This window comes from Taudactylus pleione, unplaced genomic scaffold (assembly GCF_031769625.1).
Source record: "Taudactylus pleione unplaced genomic scaffold, aTauple2 ptg000473l, whole genome shotgun sequence".
NCBI classification, from domain to species: domain Eukaryota; kingdom Metazoa; phylum Chordata; class Amphibia; order Anura; family Myobatrachidae; genus Taudactylus; species Taudactylus pleione.
In genome coordinates, this window is record NW_028284875.1 from 7,061,784 (window position 1) to 7,084,933 (window position 23,150).

General features: G+C 33.7%; 5 non-coding genes across 5 annotated transcripts; all 5 read left to right on the plus strand.

The window, feature by feature from the left end:
• The first annotated feature begins 3,086 nt into the window (after window positions 1-3,086).
• On the plus strand, window positions 3,087-3,179 carry TRNAI-UAU (transfer RNA isoleucine (anticodon UAU)). Its single transcript is given in 2 exon segments — window positions 3,087-3,124; window positions 3,144-3,179. It is a non-coding gene; the product is annotated as a tRNA-Ile (tRNA).
• A 1,410-nt stretch (window positions 3,180-4,589) lies between these two features.
• On the plus strand, window positions 4,590-4,682 carry TRNAI-UAU (transfer RNA isoleucine (anticodon UAU)). The gene is given in 2 exon segments: window positions 4,590-4,627; window positions 4,647-4,682. It is a non-coding gene; the product is annotated as a tRNA-Ile (tRNA).
• A 1,410-nt stretch (window positions 4,683-6,092) lies between these two features.
• TRNAI-UAU (transfer RNA isoleucine (anticodon UAU)) lies at window positions 6,093-6,185 on the plus strand. The gene is given in 2 exon segments: window positions 6,093-6,130; window positions 6,150-6,185. It is a non-coding gene; the product is annotated as a tRNA-Ile (tRNA).
• A 1,411-nt stretch (window positions 6,186-7,596) lies between these two features.
• TRNAI-UAU (transfer RNA isoleucine (anticodon UAU)) lies at window positions 7,597-7,689 on the plus strand. Its single transcript is given in 2 exon segments — window positions 7,597-7,634; window positions 7,654-7,689. It is a non-coding gene; the product is annotated as a tRNA-Ile (tRNA).
• Window positions 7,690-19,621: 11,932 nt separating this feature from the next.
• On the plus strand, window positions 19,622-19,714 carry TRNAI-UAU (transfer RNA isoleucine (anticodon UAU)). The gene is given in 2 exon segments: window positions 19,622-19,659; window positions 19,679-19,714. It is a non-coding gene; the product is annotated as a tRNA-Ile (tRNA).
• Window positions 19,715-23,150: the final 3,436 nt, after the last annotated feature.

Genomic DNA, 23,150 nt, shown 5'->3' on the forward strand with positions numbered 1-23,150 from the left:
AAAATTAATAAACCAAGTTAATTTACTTAGTCAAATCGATTGTAAATTCACTCAACTAAAAATAATGTGCTTTCACCATGCGCTCCTGTGGTGCAATCGGTCAGCGCGCGGTACTTATAAGACAGTATCTGTTGAGCAATGCCGAGGTTGTGAGTTCACGCCTCACCTGGAGCAAATGTAATTTTTTTTTCTAATGTCATCAGTTAATGATTATCATCTGCTACCTGAACATCCTGATATGAAGGCAGAAAAAAAAACACAAACATGACTGTTTTTAAGGTACCAGTACACACATCTGCTTTGGTTCATATGCACTGTAAACATTACTTTAGTTAGTCAACAAAATGGAATGAAAAAGGCTACCTCTTTACTGGTAAAAGAGTTGCATCAATCTGTTTTGCTGCAATGTAACATGAGGGTCCACACTATTAGGGCTGGTTAGTACAATCACATTTCATGCTGGGATTTGTAAAGCAAAGAACACAAATAAAAGGCTTTCCTATATCGCAACAATTAATGATTATACTAATGAAAAAATCAGTTTCACACAAAGATGTTACTAAGCCCCCGTGGCCTAATGGATAAGGCACTGGCCTCCTAAGCTGGTGTTTGTGGTTTCAAGTTATCTGGGGTGATAGGCTTTATTTCATCCATATAATTACTGGAGATGTTCCTTTTATTCTTACTTGATACTGCACAAATGGCTCCACCAGAATCTTTTATCTGATTAACAATCTGGTACTATTCAGCTTGTAAAATTATGGCCCAGTATCTAAAAGCAGACATTTATCCTAATGACATTGTGGATTAGTTTCCTGAAAAGTTTACTATCACCTGGGACAGTGGCTTCAAGTCCCATCTAGGATGCATGTTCCTTTGTTGCTCATTCTCATTCTAGAAGTTATGCTTTTTTTCAATGCAGGTGACTGTCTTAATGGTATTGCATGAAATCCATATATACCAAAACATACCAATTAAGTTTTAATTGCAATTTAATATCAGAGTGGCTACAAAATAACAATGTCTATGGCAATTGCTGATGGGTTTCTTGAAGTCCTTTCATCCATGTCATCAAAAGGGTAATTTTTTGCTTTTTATATTTCTTTGGACACTGACTTTACTGACAATTTAGGTGCTACAGACCAAAAAAACAATGTTTACCTTTAAATATAGAGCACATGTGAGATTTAACTTATTTTTATTTAAAGATACTGCATTTTTTAGTATTGTAGTGTATATTTTCCCTATGCAACATTAAAGTTGCATATATCTATAGCAAATATTATTTAAGATAAATAAACAGGAATTGTTTTACAATTTTGATAATATTGAACTGTACAACAATGGCATGAATTCATTGCAATATACACCTATGGATACATAAAACTGGGCAATAACACAAATGCACAATATAATTGATTACCTTATGATTAGAATATTACTTTTATTAGGTACTTTAGTATTGGGTGCAGTAGTTTAGTGGATTTAAAAAGTAACTAATTTAAAATTAATAAACCAAGTTAATTTACTTAGTCAAATCGATTGTAAATTCACTCAACTAAAAATAATGTGCTTTCACCATGCGCTCCTGTGGTGCAATCGGTCAGCGCGTGGTACATATAAGACAGTATCTGTTGAGCAATGCCGAGGTTGTGAGTTCAAGCCTCACCTGGAGCAAATGTAATTTTTTTTTCTAATGTCATCAGTTAATGATTATCATCTGCTACCTGAACATCCTGATATGAAGGCAGAAAAAAAACACAAACATGACTGTTTTTAAGGTACCAGTACACACATCTGCTTTGGTTCATATGCACTGTAAACATTACTTTAGTTAGTCAACAAAATGGAATGCAAAAGGCTACCTCTTTACTGGTAAAAGAGTTGCATCAATCTGTTTTGCTGCAATGTAACATGAGGGTCCACACTATTAGGGCTGGTTAGTACAATCATATTTCATGCTGGGATTTGTAAAGCAAAGAACACAAATAAAAGGCTTTCCTATATCGCAACAATTAATGATTATACTAATGAAAAAATCAGTTTCACACAAAGATGTTACTAAGCCCCCGTGGCCTAATCGATAAGGCACTGGCCTCCTAAGCTGGTGTTTGTGGTTTCAAGTTATCTGGGGTGATAGGCTTTATTTCATCCATATAATTACTGGAGATGTTCCTTTTATTCTTACTTGATACTGCACAAATGGCTCCACCAGAATCTTTTATCTGATTAACAATCCGGTACTATTCAGCTTGTAAAATTATGGCCCAGTATCTAAAAGCAGACATTTATCCTAATGACATTGTGGATTAGTTTCCTGAAAAGTTTACTATCACCTGGGACAGTGGCTTCAAGTCCCATCTAGGATGCATGTTCCTTTGTTGCTCATTCTCATTCTAGAAGTTATGCTTTTTTTCAATGCAGGTGACTGTCTTAATGGTATTGCATGAAATCCATATATACCAAAACATACCAATTAAGTTTTAATTGCAATTTAATATCAGAGTGGCTACAAAATAACAATGTCTATGGCAATTGCTGATGGGTTTCTTGAAGTCCTTTCATCCATGTCATCAAAAGGGTAATTTTCTGCTTTTTATATTTCTTTGGACACTGACTTTACTGACAATTTAGGTGCTACAGACCAAAAAAACAATGTTTACCTTTAAATATAGAGCACATGTGAGATTTAACTTATTTTTATTTAAAGATACTGTATTTTTTGGTATTGTAGTGTATATTTTCCCTATGCAACATTAAAGTTGCATATATCTATAGCAAATATTATTTAAGATAAATAAACAGGAATTGTTTTACAATTTTGATAATATTTAACTGTACAACAATGGCATGAATTCATTGCAATATACACCTATGGATACATAAAACTGGGCAATAACACAAATGCACAATATAATTGATTACCTTATGATTAGAATATTACTTTTATTAGGTACTTTAGTATTGGGTGCAGTAGTTTAGTGGATTTAAAAAGTAACTAATTTAAAATTAATAAACCAAGTTAATTTACTTAGTCAACTCGATTCTAAAATCACTCAACTAAAAATAATGTGCTTTCACCATGCGCTCCTGTGGTGCAATCGGTCAGCGCGCGGTACTTATAAGACAGTATCTGTTGAGCAATGCCGAGGTTGTGAGTTCAAGCCTCACCTGGTGCAAATGTAATTTTTTTTTCTAATGTCATCAGTTAATGATTATCATCTGCTACCTGAACATCCTGATATGAAGGCAGAAAAAAAAACACAAACATGACTGTTTTTAAGGTACCAGTACACACATCTGCTTTGGTTCATATGCACTGTAAACATTACTTTAGTTAGTCAACAAAATGGAATGCAAAAGACTACCTCTTTACTGGTAAAAGAGTTGCATCAATCTGTTTTGCTGCAATGTAACATGAGGGTCCACACTATTAGGTCTGGTTAGTACAATCACATTTCATGCTGGGATTAGTAAAGCAAAGAACACAAATAAACGGCTTTCCTATATCGCAACAATTAGTGATTATACTAATGAAAAAATCAGTTTCACACAAAGATGTTACTAAGCCCCAGTGGCCTAATGGATAAGGCACTGGCCTCCTAAGCTGGTGTTTGTGGTTTCAAGTTATCTGGGGTGATAGGCTTTATTTCATCCATATAATTACTGGAGATGTTCCTTTTATTCTTACTTGATACTGCACAAATGGCTCCACCAGAATCTTTTATCTGATTAACAATCCGGTACTATTCAGCTTGTAAAATTATGGCCCAGTATCTAAAAGCAGACATTTATCCTAATGACATTGTGGATTAGTTTCCTGAAAAGTTTACTATCACCTGGGACAGTGGCTTCAAGTCCCATCTAGGATGCATGTTCCTTTGTTGCTCATTCTCATTCTAGAAGTTATGCTTTTTTTCAATGCAGGTGACTGTCTTAATGGTATTGCATGAAATCCATATATACCAAAACATACCAATTAAGTTTTAATTGCAATTTAATATCAGAGTGGCTACAAAATAACAATGTCTATGGCAATTGCTGATGGGTTTCTTGAAGTCCTTTCATCCATGTCATCAAAAGGGTAATTTTCTGCTTTTTATATTTCTTTGGACACTGACTTTACTGACAATTTAGGTGCTACAGACCAAAAAAACAATGTTTACCTTTAAATATAGAGCACATGTGAGATTTAACTTATTTTTATTTAAAGATACTGTATTTTTTGGTATTGTAGTGTATATTTTCCCTATGCAACATTAAAGTTGCATATATCTATTGCAAATATTATTTAAGATAAATAAACAGGAATTGTTTTACAATTTTGATAATATTTAACTGTACAACAATGGCATGAATTCATTGCAATATACACCTATGGATACATAAAACTGGGCAATAACACAAATGCACAATATAATTGATTACCTTATGATTAGAATATTACTTTTATTAGGTACTTTAGTATTGGGTGCAGTAGTTTAGTGGATTTAAAAAGTAACTAATTTAAAATTAATAAACCAAGTTAATTTACTTAGTCAACTCGATTCTAAAATCACTCAACTAAAAATAATGTGCTTTCACCATGCGCTCCTGTGGTGCAATCGGTCAGCGCGCGGTACTTATAAGACAGTATCTGTTGAGCAATGCCGAGGTTGTGAGTTCAAGCCTCACCTGGTGCAAATGTAATTTTTTTTTCTACTGTCATCAGTTAATGATTATCATCTGCTACCTGAACATCCTGATATGAAGGCAGAAAAAAAAACACAAACATGACTGTTTTTAAGGTACCAGTACACACATCTGCTTTGGTTCATATGCACTGTAAACATTACTTTAGTTAGTCAACAAAATGGAATGCAAAAGACTACCTCTTTACTGGTAAAAGAGTTGCATCAATCTGTTTTGCTGCAATGTAACATGAGGGTCCACACTATTAGGTCTGGTTAGTACAATCACATTTCATGCTGGGATTAGTAAAGCAAAGAACACAAATAAACGGATTTCCTATATCGCAACAATTAGTGATTATACTAATGAAAAAATCAGTTTCACACAAAGATGTTACTAAGCCCCAGTGGCCTAATGGATAAGGCACTGGCCTCCTAAGCTGGTGTTTGTGGTTTCAAGTTATCTGTGGTGATAGGCTTTATTTCATCCATATAATTACTGGATATGTTCCCTTTATTCTTGCTTGATACTGCACAAATGGCTCCACCAGAAACTTTTATCTGCTTAACAATCCGGTACTGTACAGCTTGCAAAATTATGGCCCAGTATCTAAAAGCAGACATTTATCCTAATGACATTGTTGATTAGTTTCCTGAAAAGTTTACTATCACCTGGAACAGTGGCTTCAAGTCCCATCTAGGATGCATGTTCCTTTGTTGCTCATTCTCATTCTAGAAGTTATGCTTTTTTTCAATGCAGGTGACTGTCTTAATGGTATTGCATGAAATCCATATATACCAAAACATACCAATTAAGTTTTAATTGCAATTTAATATCAGAGTGGCTACAAAATAACAATGTCTATGGCAATTGCTGATGGGTTTCTTGAAGTCCTTTCATCCATGTCATCAAAAGGGTAATTTTCTGCTTTTTATATTTCTTTGGACACTGACTTTACTGACAATTTAGGTGCTACAGACCAAAAAAACAATGTTTACCTTTAAATATAGAGCACATGTGAGATTTAACTTATTTTTATTTAAAGATACTGTATTTTTTGGTATTGTAGTGTATATTTTCCCTATGCAACATTAAAGTTGCATATATCTATAGCAAATATTATTTAAGATAAATAAACAGGAATTGTTTTACAATTTTGATAATATTTAACTGTACAACAATGGCATGAATTCATTGCAATATACACCTATGGATACATAAAACTGGGCAATAACACAAATGCACAATATAATTGATTACCTTATGATTAGAATATTACTTTTATTAGGTACTTTAGTATTGGGTGCAGTAGTTTAGTGGATTTAAAAAGTAACTAATTTAAAATTAATAAACCAAGTTAATTTACTTAGTCAACTCGATTCTAAAATCACTCAACTAAAAATAATGTGCTTTCACCATGCGCTCCTGTGGTGCAATCGGTCAGCGCGCGGTACTTATAAGACAGTATCTGTTGAGCAATGCCGAGGTTGTGAGTTCAAGCCTCACCTGGTGCAAATGTAATTTTTTTTTCTAATGTCATCAGTTAATGATTATCATCTGCTACCTGAACATCCTGATATGAAGGCAGAAAAAAAAACACAAACATGACTGTTTTTAAGGTACCAGTACACACATCTGCTTTGGTTCATATGCACTGTAAACATTACTTTAGTTAGTCAACAAAATGGAATGCAAAAGACTACCTCTTTACTGGTAAAAGAGTTGCATCAATCTGTTTTGCTGCAATGTAACATGAGGGTCCACACTATTAGGTCTGGTTAGTACAATCACATTTCATGCTGGGATTAGTAAAGCAAAGAACACAAATAAACGGATTTCCTATATCGCAACAATTAGTGATTATACTAATGAAAAAATCAGTTTCACACAAAGATGTTACTAAGCCCCAGTGGCCTAATGGATAAGGCACTGGCCTCCTAAGCTGGTGTTTGTGGTTTCAAGTTATCTGTGGTGATAGGCTTTATTTCATCCATATAATTACTGGATATGTTCCCTTTATTCTTGCTTGATACTGCACAAATGGCTCCACCAGAAACTTTTATCTGCTTAACAATCCGGTACTGTACAGCTTGCAAAATTATGGCCCAGTATCTAAAAGCAGACATTTATCCTAATGACATTGTGGATTAGTTTCCTGAAAAGTTTACTATCACCTGGAACAGTGGCTTCAAGTCCCATCTAGGATGCATGTTCCTTTGTTGCTCATTCTCATTCTAGAAGTTATGCTTTTTTTCAATGCAGGTTACTGTCTTAATGGTATTGCATGAAATCCATATATACCAAAACATACCTATTAAGTTTTAATTGCAATTTAATATCAGAGTGGCTACAAAATAACAATGTCTATGGCAATTGCTGATGGGTTTCTTGAAGTCCTTTCATCCATGTCATCAAAAGGGTAATTTTCTGCTTTTTATATTTCTTTGGACACTGACTTTACTGACAATTTAGGTGCTACAGACCAAAAAAACAATGTTTACCTTTTAAATATAGAGCACATGTGAGATTTAAATTATTTTTATTTAAAGATGCTGCATTTTTTGGTATTGTAGTGTATATTTTCCCTATGCAACATTAAAGTTGCATATATCTATAGCAAATATTATTTAAGATAAATAAACAGGAATTATTTTACAATTTTGATAATATTAAACTGTACAACAATGGCATGAATTCATTGCAATATACACCTATGGATACATAAAACTGGGCAATAACACAAATGCACAATATAACTAATTACCTTATGATTAGAATATTAGTTTTATTAGGTACTTTAGTATTGGGTGCAGTAGTTTAGTGGATTTAAAAAGTAACTAATTTAAAATTAATAAACCAAGTTAATTTACATAGTCAACTCGATGCTAAAATCACTCAACTAAAAATAATGCACTTTGACCATGCGCTCCTGTGGCGCAATCGGTCAGCGTGTGGGACTTATAAGACAGTATCTTTTGAGCAATGCCGAGGATGTGAGTTCAAGCCTCACCTGGAGCAAATGTAATTTTTTTTCTAATGTCGTCAGTTAATGATTATCATCTGCTACCTGAACATCCGGATATGAAGGCAGAAAAAAAAACACAAACATGACTGTTTTTAAGGTACCAGTACACACATCTGCTTTGGTTCATATGCATTGTAAACATTACTTTAGTTAGTCCACAAAATGGAATGCAAAAGACTACCTCTTTATTGGTAAAAGAGTTGCATCAATCTATTTTGCTGCAATGTAACATGAGGGTCCACACTATTAGGGCTGGTTAGTACAATCACATTTCATGCTGGGATTTGTAAAGCAAAGAACACAAATAAAAGGCTTTCCTATATCGCAACAATTAATGATTATACTAATGAAAAAATCAGTTTCACACAAAGATGTTACTAAGCCCCCGTGGCCTAATGGATAAGGCACTGGCCTCCTAAGCTGGTGTTTGTGGTTTCAAGTTATCTGGGGTGATAGGCTTTATTTCATCCATATAATTACTGGAGATGTTCCTTTTATTCTTACTTGATACTGCACAAATGGCTCCACCAGAATCTTTTATCTGATTAACAATCCGGTACTATTCAGCTTGTAAAATTATGGCCCAGTATCTAAAAGCAGACATTTATCCTAATGACATTGTGGATTAGTTTCCTGAAAAGTTTACTATCACCTGGGACAGTGGCTTCAAGTCCCATCTAGGATGCATGTTCCTTTGTTGATCATTCTCATTCTAGAAGTTATGCTTTTTTCCAATGCAGGTGACTGTCTTAATGGTATTGCATGAAATCCATATATACCAAAACATACCAATTAAGTTTTAATTGCAATTTAATATCAGAGTGGCTACAAAATAACAATGTCTATGGCAATTGCTGATGGGTTTCTTGAAGTCCTTTCATCCATGTCATCAAAAGGGTAATTTTCTGCTTTTTATATTTCTTTGGACACTGAATTTACTGACAATTTTGGTGCTACAGACCAAAAAAACAATGTTTACCTTTAAATATAGAGCACATGTGAGATTTAACTTATTTTTATTTAAAGATACTGCATTTTTTGGTATTGTAGTGTATATTTTCCCTATGCAACATTAAAGTTGCATATATCTATAGCAAATATTATTTAAGATAAATAAACAGGAATTGTTTTACAATTTTGATAATATTGAACTGTACAACAATGGCATGAATTCATTGCAATATACACCTATGGATACATAAAACTGGGCAATAACACAAATGCACAATATAATTGATTACCTTATGATTAGAATATTACTTTTATTAGGTACTTTAGTATTGGGTGCAGTAGTTTAGTGGATTTAAAAAGTAACTCATTTAAAATTAATAAACCAAGTTAATTTACTTAGTCAACTCGATTCTAAAATCACTCAACTAAAAATAATATGCTTTCACCATGCGCTCCTGTGGTGCAATCGGTCAGCGCGCGGTACTTATAAGACAGTATCTGTTGAGCAATGCCGAGGTTGTGAGTTCACGCCTCACCTGGAGCAAATGTAATTTTTTTTTCTAATGTCATCAGTTAATGATTATCATCTGCTACCTGAACATCCTGATATGAAGGCAGAAAAAAAAACACAAACATGACTGTTTTTAAGGTACCAGTACACACATCTGCTTTGGTTCATATGCACTGTAAACATTACTTTAGTTAGTCAACAAAATGGAATGAAAAAGGCTACCTCTTTACTGGTAAAAGAGTTGCATCAATCTGTTTTGCTGCAATGTAACATGAGGGTCCACACTATTAGGGCTGGTTAGTACAATCACATTTCATGCTGGGATTTGTAAAGCAAAGAACACAAATAAAAGGCTTTCCTATATCGCAACAATTAATGATTATACTAATGAAAAAATCAGTTTCACAGAAAGATGTTACTAAGCCCCCGTGGCCTAATGGATAAGGCACTGGCCTCCTAAGCTGGTGTTTGTGGTTTCAAGTTATCTGGGGTGATAGGCTTTATTTCATCCATATAATTACTGGAGATGTTCCTTTTATTCTTACTTGATACTGCACAAATGGCTCCACCAGAATCTTTTATCTGATTAACAATCCGGTACTATTCAGCTTGTAAAATTATGGCCCAGTATCTAAAAGCAGACATTTATCCTAATGACATTGTGGATTAGTTTCCTGAAAAGTTTACTTTCACCTGGGACAGTGGCTTCAAGTCCCATCTAGGATGCATGTTCCTTTGTTGCTCATTCTCATTCTAGAAGTTATGCTTTTTTTCAATGCAGGTGACTGTCTTAATGGTATTGCATGAAATCCATATATACCAAAACATACCAATTAAGTTTTAATTGCAATTTAATATCAGAGTGGCTACAAAATAACAATGTCTATGGCAATTGCTGATGGGTTTCTTGAAGTCCTTTCATCCATGTCATCAAAAGGGTAATTTTCTGCTTTTTATATTTCTTTGGACACTGACTTTACTGACAATTTAGGTGCTACAGACCAAAAAAAACAATGTTTACCTTTAAATATAGAGCACATGTGAGATTTAACCTATTTTTATTTAAAGATACTGTATTTTTTGGTATTGTAGTGTATATTTTCCCTATGCAACATTAAAGTTGCATATATCTATAGCAAATATTATTTAAGATAAATAAACAGGAATTGTTTTACAATTTTGATAATATTGAACTGTACAACAATGGCATGAATTCATTGCAATATACACCTATGGATACATAAAACTGGGCAATAACACAAATGCACAATATAATTGATTACCTTATGATTAGAATATTACTTTTATTAGGTACTTTAGTATTGGGTGCAGTAGTTTAGTGGATTTAAAAAGTAACTCATTTAAAATTAATAAACCAAGTTAATTTACTTAGTCAACTCGATTCTAAAATCACTCAACTAAAAATAATGTGCTTTCACCATGCGCTCCTGTGGTGCAATCGGTCAGCGGGCGGTACTTATAAGACAGTATCTGTTGAGCAATGCCGAGGTTGTGAGTTCACGCCTCACCTGGAGCAAATGTAATTTTTTTTTCTAATGTCATCAGTTAATGATTATCATCTGCTACCTGAACATCCTGATATGAAGGCAGAAAAAAAAACACAAACATGACTGTTTTTAAGGTACCAGTACACACATCTGCTTTGGTTCATATGCACTGTAAACATTACTTTAGTTAGTCCACAAAATGGAATGCAAAAGACTACCTCTTTATTGGTAAAAGAGTTGCATCAATCTGTTTTGCTGCAATGTAACATGAGGGTCCATACTATTAGGGCTGGTTAATACAATCACATTTCATGCTGGGATTTGTAAAGCAAAGAACACAAATAAACAGCTTTCCTATATCGCAACAATTAATGATTATACTAATGAAAAAATCAGTTTCACAGAAAGATGTTACTAAGCCCCCGTGGCCTAATGGATAAGGCACTGGCCTCCTAAGCTGGTGTTTGTGGTTTCAAGTTATCTGGGGTGATAGGCTTTATTTCATCCATATAATTACTGGAGATGTTCCTTTTATTCTTACTTGATACTGCACAAATGGCTCCACCAGAATCTTTTATCTGATTAACAATCCGGTACTATTCAGCTTGTAAAATTATGGCCCAGTATCTAAAAGCAGACATTTATCCTAATGACATTGTGGATTAGTTTCCTGAAAAGTTTACTTTCACCTGGGACAGTGGCTTCAAGTCCCATCTAGGATGCATGTTCCTTTGTTGCTCATTCTCATTCTAGAAGTTATGCTTTTTTTCAATGCAGGTGACTGTCTTAATGGTATTGCATGAAATCCATATATACCAAAACATACCAATTAAGTTTTAATTGCAATTTAATATCAGAGTGGCTACAAAATAACAATGTCTATGGCAATTGCTGATGGGTTTCTTGAAGTCCTTTCATCCATGTCATCAAAAGGGTAATTTTCTGCTTTTTATATTTCTTTGGACACTGACTTTACTGACAATTTAGGTGCTACAGACCAAAAAAAACAATGTTTACCTTTAAATATAGAGCACATGTGAGATTTAACCTATTTTTATTTAAAGATACTGTATTTTTTGGTATTGTAGTGTATATTTTCCCTATGCAACATTAAAGTTGCATATATCTATAGCAAATATTATTTAAGATAAATAAACAGGAATTGTTTTACAATTTTGATAATATTGAACTGTACAACAATGGCATGAATTCATTGCAATATACACCTATGGATACATAAAACTGGGCAATAACACAAATGCACAATATAATTGATTACCTTATGATTAGAATATTACTTTTATTAGGTACTTTAGTATTGGGTGCAGTAGTTTAGTGGATTTAAAAAGTAACTCATTTAAAATTAATAAACCAAGTTAATTTACTTAGTCAACTCGATTCTAAAATCACTCAACTAAAAATAATGTGCTTTCACCATGCGCTCCTGTGGTGCAATCGGTCAGCGGGCGGTACTTATAAGACAGTATCTGTTGAGCAATGCCGAGGTTGTGAGTTCACGCCTCACCTGGAGCAAATGTAATTTTTTTTTCTAATGTCATCAGTTAATGATTATCATCTGCTACCTGAACATCCTGATATGAAGGCAGAAAAAAAAACACAAACATGACTGTTTTTAAGGTACCAGTACACACATCTGCTTTGGTTCATATGCACTGTAAACATTACTTTAGTTAGTCCACAAAATGGAATGCAAAAGACTACCTCTTTATTGGTAAAAGAGTTGCATCAATCTGTTTTGCTGCAATGTAACATGAGGGTCCATACTATTAGGGCTGGTTAATACAATCACATTTCATGCTGGGATTTGTAAAGCAAAGAACACAAATAAACAGCTTTCCTATATCGCAACAATTAATGATTATACTAATGAAAAAATCAGTTTCACAAAAAGATGTTACTAAGCCCCAGTGGCCTAATGGATAAGGCACTGGCCTCCTAAGCTGGTGTTTGTGGTTTCAAGTTATCTGGGGTGATAGGCTTTATTTCATCCATATAATTACTGGAGATGTTCCTTTTATTCTTACTTGATACTGCACAAATGGCTCCACCAGAATCTTTTATCTGATTAACAATCCGGTACTATTCAGCTTGTAAAATTATGGCCCAGTATCTAAAAGCAGACATTTATCCTAATGACATTGTGGATTAGTTTCCTGAAAAGTTTACTATCACCTGGGACAGTGGCTTCAAGTCCCATCTAGGATGCATGTTCCTTTGTTGCTCATTCTCATTCTAGAAGTTATGCTTTTTTTCAATGCAGGTGACTGTCTTAATGGTATTGCATGAAATCCATATATACCAAAACATACCAATTAAGTTTTAATTGCAATTTAATATCAGAGTGGCTACAAAATAACAATGTCTATGGCAATTGCTGATGGGTTTCTTGAAGTCCTTTCATCCATGTCATCAAAAGGGTAATTTTCTGCTTTTTATATTTCTTTGGACACTGACTTTACTGACAATTTAGGTGCTACAGACCAAAAAAAACAATGTTTACCTTTAAATATAGAGCACATGTGAGATTTAACCTATTTTTATTTAAAGATACTGTATTTTTTGGTATTGTAGTGTATATTTTCCCTATGCAACATTAAAGTTGCATATATCTATAGCAAATATTATTTAAGATAAATAAACAGGAATTGTTTTACAATTTTGATAATATTGAACTGTACAACAATGGCATGAATTCATTGCAATATACACCTATGGATACATAAAACTGGGCAATAACACAAATGCACAATATAATTGATTACCTTATGATTAGAATATTACTTTTATTAGGTACTTTAGTATTGGGTGCAGTAGTTTAGTGGATTTAAAAAGTAACTAATTTAAAATTAATAAACCAAGTTAATTTACTTAGTCAACTCGTTTCTAAAATCACTCAACTAAAAATAATGTGCTTTCACCATGCGCTCCTGTGGTGCAATCGGTCAGCGCGCGGTACTTATAAGACAGTATCTGTTGAGCAATGCCGAGGTTGTGAGTTCACGCCTCACCTGGAGCAAATGTAATTTTTTTTTCTAATGTCATCAGTTAATGATTATCATCTGCTACCTGAACATCCTGATATGAAGGCAGAAAAAAAAACACAAACATGACTGTTTTTAAGGTACCAGTACACACATCTGCTTTGGTTCATATGCACTGTAAACATTACTTTAGTTAGTCAACAAAATGGAATGCAAAAGACTACCTCTTTACTGGTAAAAGAGTTGCATCAATCTGTTTTGCTGCAATGTAACATGAGGGTCCACACTATTAGGTCTGGTTAGTACAATCACATTTCATGCTGGGATTTGTAAAGCAAAGAACACAAATAAACGGCTTTCCTATATCGCAACAATTAATGATTATACTAATGAAAAAATCATTTTCACACAAAGATGTTACTAAGCCCCAGTGGCCTTTGGATAAGGCACTGGCCTCCTAAGCTGGTGTTTGTGGTTTCAAGTTATCTGGGGTGATAGGCTTTATTTCATCCATATAATTACTGGAGATGTTCCTTTTATTCTTGCTTGATACTGCACAAATGGCTCCACCAGAAACTTTTATCTGCTTAACAATCCGGTACTATTCAGCTTGCAAAATTATGGCCCAGTATATAAAAGCAGACATTTATCCTAATTACATTGTGGATTAGTTTCCTGAAAAGTTTACTATCACCTGGGACAGTGGCTTCAAGTCCCATCTAGGATGCATGTTCCTTTGTTGCTCATTCTCATTCTAGAAGTTATGCTTTTTTTCAATGCAGGTGACTGTCTTAATGGTATTGCATAAAATCCATATATACCAAAACATAACTATTAAGTTTTAAGTGAAATTTAATATCAGAGAGTCTACAAAATAACAATGTCTACGGCAATTGCTGATAGGTTTCTTGAAGTCCTTTCATCCATGTCATCAAAAGGGAAATTTTCTACTTTTTATATTTCTTTGGACACTGACTTTACTGACAATTTAGGTGCTACAGACCAAAAAAACAATGTTTACCTTTAAATATAGAGCACATGTGAGATTTAAATTATTTTTATTTAAAGATACTGTATTTTTTGGTATTGTAGTGTATATTTTCCCTATGCAACATTAAAGTTGCATATATCTATAGCAAATATTATTTAAGATAAATAAACAGGAATTGTTTTACAATTTTGATAATATTGAACTGTACAACAATGGCATGAATTCATTGCAATATACACCTATGGATACATAAAACTGGGCAATAACACAAATGCACAATATAATTGATTACCTTAATATTAGAATATTACTTTTATTAGGTACTTTAGTATTGGGTGCAGTAGTTTAGTGGATTTAAAAAGTAACTAATTTAAAATTAATAAACCAAGTTAATTTACTTAGTCAACTCGTTTCTAAAATCACTCAACTAAAAATAATGTGCTTTCACCATGCGCTCCTGTGGTGCAATCGGTCAGCGCGCGGTACTTATAAGACAGTATCTGTTGAGCAATGCCGAGGTTGTGAGTTCACGCCTCACCTGGAGCAAATGTAATTTTTTTTTCTAATGTCATCAGTTAATGATTATCATCTGCTACCTGAACATCCTGATATGAAGGCAGAAAAAAAAACACAAACATGACTGTTTTTAAGGTACCAGTACACACATCTGCTTTGGTTCATATGCACTGTAAACATTACTTTAGTTAGTCAACAAAATGGAATGCAAAAGACTACCTCTTTACTGGTAAAAGAGTTGCATCAATCTGTTTTGCTGCAATGTAACATGAGGGTCCACACTATTAGGTCTGGTTAGTACAATCACATTTCATGCTGGGATTTGTAAAGCAAAGAACACAAATAAACGGCTTTCCTATATCGCAACAATTAATGATTATACTAATGAAAAAATCATTTTCACACAAAGATGTTACTAAGCCCCAGTGGCCTTTGGATAAGGCACTGGCCTCCTAAGCTGGTGTTTGTGGTTTCAAGTTATCTGGGGTGATAGGCTTTATTTCATCCATATAATTACTGGAGATGTTCCTTTTATTCTTGCTTGATACTGCACAAATGGCTCCACCAGAAACTTTTATCTGCTTAACAATCCGGTACTATTCAGCTTGCAAAATTATGGCCCAGTATATAAAAGCAGACATTTATCCTAATGACATTGTGGATTAGTTTCCTGAAAAGTTTACTATCACCTGGGACAGTGGCTTCAAGTCCCATCTAGGATGCATGTTCCTTTGTTGCTCATTCTCATTCTAGAAGTTATGCTTTTTTTCAATGCAGGTGACTGTCTTAATGGTATTGCATGAAATCCATATATACCAAAACATAACTATTAAGTTTTAAGTGAAATTTAATATCAGAGAGTCTACAAAATAACAATGTCTACGGCAATTGCTGATAGGTTTCTTGAAGTCCTTTCATCCATGTCATCAAAAGGGAAATTTTCTGCTTTTTATATTTCTTTGGACACTGACTTTACTGACAATTTAGGTGCTACAGACCAAAAAAACAATGTTTACCTTTAAATAGAGAGCACATGTGAGATTTAATTTATTTTTATTTAAAGATGCTGCATTTTTTGGTATTGTAGTGTATATTTTTCCTATGCAACATTAAAGTTGCATATATCTATAGCAAATATTATTTAACATAAATAAACAGGAATTATTTTACAATTTTGATAATATTAAACTGTACAACAATGGCATGAATTCATTGCAATATACACCTATGGATACATAAAACTGGGCAATAACACAAATGCACAATATAACTAATTACCTTATGATTAGAATATTAGTTTTATTAGGTACTTTAGTATTGGGTGCAGTAGTTTAGTGGATTTAAAAAGTAACTAAATTAAAATTAATAAACCAAGTAAATTTACTTAGTCAACTCGATTCTAAAATCACTCAACTAAAAATAATGTGCTTTCACCATGCGCTCCTGTGGTGCTATCAGTCAGCGCGCGGTACTTATAAGACAGTATCTGTTGAGCAATGCCGAGGTTGTGAGTTCAAGCCTCACCTGGTGCAAATGTAATTTTTTTTTCTAATGTCATCAGTTAATGATTATCATCTGCTACCTGAACATCCTGATATGAAGGCAGAAAAAAAAACACAAACATGACTGTTTTTAAGGTACCAGTACACACATCTGCTTTGGTTCATATGCACTGTAAACATTACTTTAGTTAGTCAACAAAATGGAATGCAAAAGACTACCTCTTTACTGGTAAAAGAGTTGCATCAATCTGTTTTGCTGCAATGTAACATGAGGGTCCACACTATTAGGTCTGGTTAGTACAATCACATTTCATGCTGGGATTAGTAAAGCAAAGAACACAAATAAACGGCTTTCCTATATCGCAAAAATTAGTGATTATACTAATGAAAAAATCAGTTTCACACAAAGATGTTACTAAGCCCCAGTGGCCTAATGGATAAGGCACTGGCCTCCTAAGCTGGTGTTTGTTTTTTCAAGTTATCTGGGGTGATAGGCTTTATTTCATCCATATAATTACTGGAGATGTTCCTTTTATTCTTACTTGATACTGCACAAATGGCTCCACCAGAATCTTTTATCTGATTAACAATCCGGTACTATTCAGCTTGTAAAATTATGGCCCAGTATCTAAAAGCAGACATTTATCCTAATGACATTGTGGATTAGTTTCCTGAAAAGTTTACTATCACCTGGGACAGTGGCTTCAAGTCCCATCTAGGATGCATGTTCCTTTGTTGCTCATTCTCATTCTAGAAGTTATGCTTTTTTTCAATGCAGGTGACTGTCTTAATGGTATTGCATGAAATCCATATATACCAAAACATACCAATTAAGTTTTAATTGCAATTTAATATCAGAGTGGCTACAAAATAACAATGTCTATGGCAATTGCTGATGGGTTTCTTGAAGTCCTTTCATCCATGTCATCAAAAGGGTAATTTTCTGCTTTTTATATTTCTTTGGACACTGACTTTACTGACAATTTAGGTGCTACAGACCAAAAAAACAATGTTTACCTTTAAATATAGAGCACATGTGAGATTTAACTTATTTTTATTTAAAGATACTGTATTTTTTGGTATTGTAGTGTATATTTTCCCTATGCAACATTAAAGTTGCATATATCTATAGCAAATATTATTTAAGATAAATAAACAGGAATTGTTTTACAATTTTGATAATATTTAACTGTACAACAATGGCATGAATTCATTGCAATATACACCTATGGATACATAAAACTGGGCAATAACACAAATGCACAATATAATTGATTACCTTATGATTAGAATATTACTTTTATTAGGTACTTTAGTATTGGGTGCAGTAGTTTAGTGGATTTAAAAAGTAACTAATTTAAAATTAATAAACCAAGTTAATTTACTTAGTCAACTCGATTCTAAAATCACTCAACTAAAAATAATGTGCTTTCACCATGCGCTCCTGTGGTGCAATCGGTCAGCGCGCGGTACTTATAAGACAGTATCTGTTGAGCAATGCCGAGGTTATGAGTTCAAGCCTCACCTGGTGCAAATGTAATTTTTTTTTCTAATGTCATCAGTTAATGATTATCATCTGCTACCTGAACATCCTGATATGAAGGCAGAAAAAAAAACACAAACATGACTGTTTTTAAGGTACCAGTACACACATCTGCTTTGGTTCATATGCACTGTAAACATTACTTTAGTTAGTCAACAAAATGGAATGCAAAAGACTACCTCTTTACTGGTAAAAGAGTTGCATCAATCTGTTTTGCTGCAATGTAACATGAGGGTCCACACTATTAGGTCTGGTTAGTACAATCACATTTCATGCTGGGATTAGTAAAGCAAAGAACACAAATAAACGGCTTTCCTATATCGCAACAATTAGTGATTATACTAATGAAAAAATCAGTTTCACACAAAGATGTTACTAAGCCCCAGTGGCCTAATGGATAAGGCACTGGCCTCCTAAGCTGGTGTTTGTGGTTTCAAGTTATCTGTGGTGATAGGCTTTATTTCATCCATATAATTACTGGATATGTTCCCTTTATTCTTGCTTGATACTGCACAAATGGCTCCACCAGAAACTTTTATCTGCTTAACAATCCGGTACTGTACAGCTTGCAAAATTATGGCCCAGTATCTAAAAGCAGACATTTATCCTAATGACATTGTGGATTAGTTTCCTGAAAAGTTTACTATCACCTGGAACAGTGGCTTCAAGTCCCATCTAGGATGCATGTTCCTTTGTTGCTCATTCTCATTCTAGAAGTTATGCTTTTTTTCAATGCAGGTTACTGTCTTAATGGTATTGCATGAAATCCATATATACCAAAACATACCTTTTAAGTTTTAATTGCAATTTAATATCAGAGTGGCTACAAAATAACAATGTCTATGGCAATTGCTGATGGGTTTCTTGAAGTCCTTTCATCCATGTCATCAAAAGGGTAATTTTCTGCTTTTTATATTTCTTTGGACACTGACTTTACTGACAATTTAGGTGCTACAGACCAAAAAAACAATGTTTACCTTTTAAATATAGAGCACATGTGAGATTTAAATTATTTTTATTTAAAGATGCTGCATTTTTTGGTATTGTAGTGTATATTTTCCCTATGCAACATTAAAGTTGCATATATCTATAGCAAATATTATTTAAGATAAATAAACAGGAATTATTTTACAATTTTGATAATATTAAACTGTACAACAATGGCATGAATTCATTGCAATATACACCTATGGATACATAAAACTGGGCAATAACACAAATGCACAATATAACTAATTACCTTATGATTAGAATATTAGTTTTATTAGGTACTTTAGTATTGGGTGCAGTAGTTTAGTGGATTTAAAAAGTAACTAATTTAAAATTAATAAACCAAGTTAATTTACATAGTCAACTCGATGCTAAAATCACTCAACTAAAAATAATGCACTTTGACCATGCGCTCCTGTGGCGCAATCGGTCAGCGTGCGGAACTTATAAGACAGTATCTTTTGAGCAATGCCGAGGTTGTGAGTTCAAGCCTCACCTGGAGCAAATGTAATTTTTTTTCTAATGTCGTCAGTTAATGATTATCATCTGCTACCTGAACATCCGGATATGAAGGCAGAAAAAAAAACACAAACATGACTGTTTTTAAGGTACCAGTACACACATCTGCTTTGGTTCATATGCATTGTAAACATTACTTTAGTTAGTCCACAAAATGGAATGCAAAAGACTACCTCTTTATTGGTAAAAGAGTTGCATCAATCTATTTTGCTGCAATGTAACATGAGGGTCCACACTATTAGGGCTGGTTAGTACAATCACATTTCATGCTGGGATTTGTAAAGCAAAGAACACAAATAAAAGGCTTTCCTATATCGCAACAATTAATGATTATACTAATGAAAAAATCAGTTTCACACAAAGATGTTACTAAGCCCCCGTGGCCTAATGGATAAGGCACTGGCCTCTTAAGCTGGTGTTTGTGGTTTCAAGTTATCTGGGGTGATAGGCTTTATTTCATCCATATAATTACTGGAGATGTTCCTTTTATTCTTACTTGATACTGCACAAATGGCTCCACCAGAATCTTTTATCTGATTAACAATCCGGTACTATTCAGCTTGTAAAATTATGGCCCAGTATCTAAAAGCAGACATTTATCCTAATGACATTGTGGATTAGTTTCCTGAAAAGTTTACTATCACCTGGGACAGTGGCTTCAAGTCCCATCTAGGATGCATGTTCCTTTGTTGCTCATTCTCATTCTAGAAGTTATGCTTTTTTTCAATGCAGGTGACTGTCTTAATGGTATTGCATGAAATCCATATATACCAAAACATACCAATTAAGTTTTAATTGCAATTTAATATCAGAGTGGCTACAAAATAACAATGTCTATGGCAATTGCTGATGGGTTTCTTGAAGTCCTTTCATCCATGTCATCAAAAGGGTAATTTTCTGCTTTTTATATTTCTTTGGACACTGACTTTACTGACAATTTAGGTGCTACAGACCAAAAAAACAATGTTTACCTTTAAATATAGAGCACATGTGAGATTTAACTTATTTTTATTTAAAGATACTGCATTTTTTGGTATTGTAGTGTATATTTTCCCTATGCAACATTAAAGTTGCATATATCTATAGCAAATATTATTTAAGATAAATAAACAGGAATTGTTTTACAATTTTGATAATATTGAACTGTACAACAATGGCATGAATTCATTGCAATATACACCTATGGATACATAAAACTGGGCAATAACACAAATGCACAATATAATTGATTACCTTATGATTAGAATATTACTTTTATTAGGTACTTTAGTATTGGGTGCAGTAGTTTAGTGGATTTAAAAAGTAACTCATTTAAAATTAATAAACCAAGTTAATTTACTTAGTCAACTCGATTCTAAAATCACTCAACTAAAAATAATGTGCCTTCACCATGCGCTCCTGTGGTGCAATCGGTCAGCGCGCGGTACTTATAAGACAGTATCTGTTGAGCAATGCCGAGTTTGTGAGTTCACGCCTCACCTGGAGCAAATGTAATTTTTTTTTCTAATGTCATCAGTTAATGATTATCATCTGCTACCTGAACATCCTGATATGAAGGCAGAAAAAAAAACACAAACATGACTGTTTTTAAGGTACCAGTACACACATCTGCTTTGGTTCATATGCACTGTAAACATTACTTTAGTTAGTCAACAAAATGGAATGAAAAAGGCTACCTCTTTACTGGTAAAAGAGTTGCATCAATCTGTTTTGCTGCAATGTAACATGAGGGTCCACACTATTAGGGCTGGTTAGTACAATCACATTTCATGCTGGGATTTGTAAAGCAAAGAACACAAATAAAAGGCTTTCCTATATCGCAACAATTAATGATTATACTAATGAAAAAATCAGTTTCACAGAAAGATGTTACTAAGCCCCCGTGGCCTAATGGATAAGGCACTGGCCTCCTAAGCTGGTGTTTGTGGTTTCAAGTTATCTGGGGTGATAGGCTTTATTTCATCCATATAATTACTGGAGATGTTCCTTTTATTCTTACTTGATACTGCACAAATGGCTCCACCAGAATCTTTTATCTGATTAACAATCCGGTACTATTCAGCTTGTAAAATTATGGCCCAGTATCTAAAAGCAGACATTTATCCTAATGACATTGTGGATTAGTTTCCTGAAAAGTTTACTATCACCTGGGACAGTGGCTTCAAGTCCCATCTAGGATGCATGTTCCTTTGTTGCTCATTCTCATTCTAGAAGTTATGCTTTTTTTCAATGCAGGTGACTGTTTTAATGGTATTGCATGAAATCCATATATACCAAAACATACCAATTAAGTTTTAATTGCAATTTAATATCAGAGTGGCTACAAAATAACAATGTCTATGGCAATTGCTGATGGGTTTCTTGAAGTCCTTTCATCCATGTCATCAAAAGGGTAATTTTCTGCTTTTTATATTTCTTTGGACACTGACTTTACTGACAATTTAGGTGCTACAGACCAAAAAAAACAATGTTTACCTTTAAATATAGAGCACATGTGAGATTTAACCTATTTTTATTTAAAGATACTGTATTTTTTGGTATTGTAGTGTATATTTTCCCTATGCAACATTAAAGTTACATATATCTATAGCAAATATTATTTAAGATAAATAAACAGGAATTGTTTTACAATTTTGATAATATTGAACTGTACAACAATGGCATGAATTCATTGCAATATACACCTATGGATACATAAAACTGGGCAATAACACAAATGCACAATATAATTGATTACCTTATGATTAGAATATTACTTTTATTAGGTACTTTAGTATTGGGTGCAGTAGTTTAGTGGATTTAAAAAGTATCTAATTTAAAATTAATAAACCAAGTTAATTTACTTAGTCAACTCGTTTCTAAAATCACTCAACTAAAAATAATGTGCTTTCACCATGCGCTCCTGTGGTGCAATCGGTCAGCGCGCGGTACTTATAAGACAGTATCTGTTGAGCAATGCCGAGGTTGTGAGTTCACGCCTCACCTGGAGCAAATGTAATTTTTTTTTCTAATGTCATCAGTTAATGATTATCATCTGCTACCTGAACATCCTGATATGAAGGCAGAAAAAAAAACACAAACATGACTGTTTTTAAGGTACCAGTACACACATCTGCTTTGGTTCATATGCACTGTAAACATTACTTTAGTTAGTCAACAAAATGGAATGCAAAAGACTACCTCTTTATTGGTAAAAGAGTTGCATCAATCTGTTTTGCTGCAATGTAACATGAGGGTCCACACTATTAGGGCTGGTTAGTACAATCACATTTCATGCTGGGATTTGTAAAGCAAAGAACACAAATAAACGGCTTTCCTATATCGCAACAATTAGTGATTATACTAATGAAAAAATCAGTTTCACACAAAGATGTTACTAAGCCCCAGTGGCCTAATGGATAAGGCACTGGCCTCCTAAGCT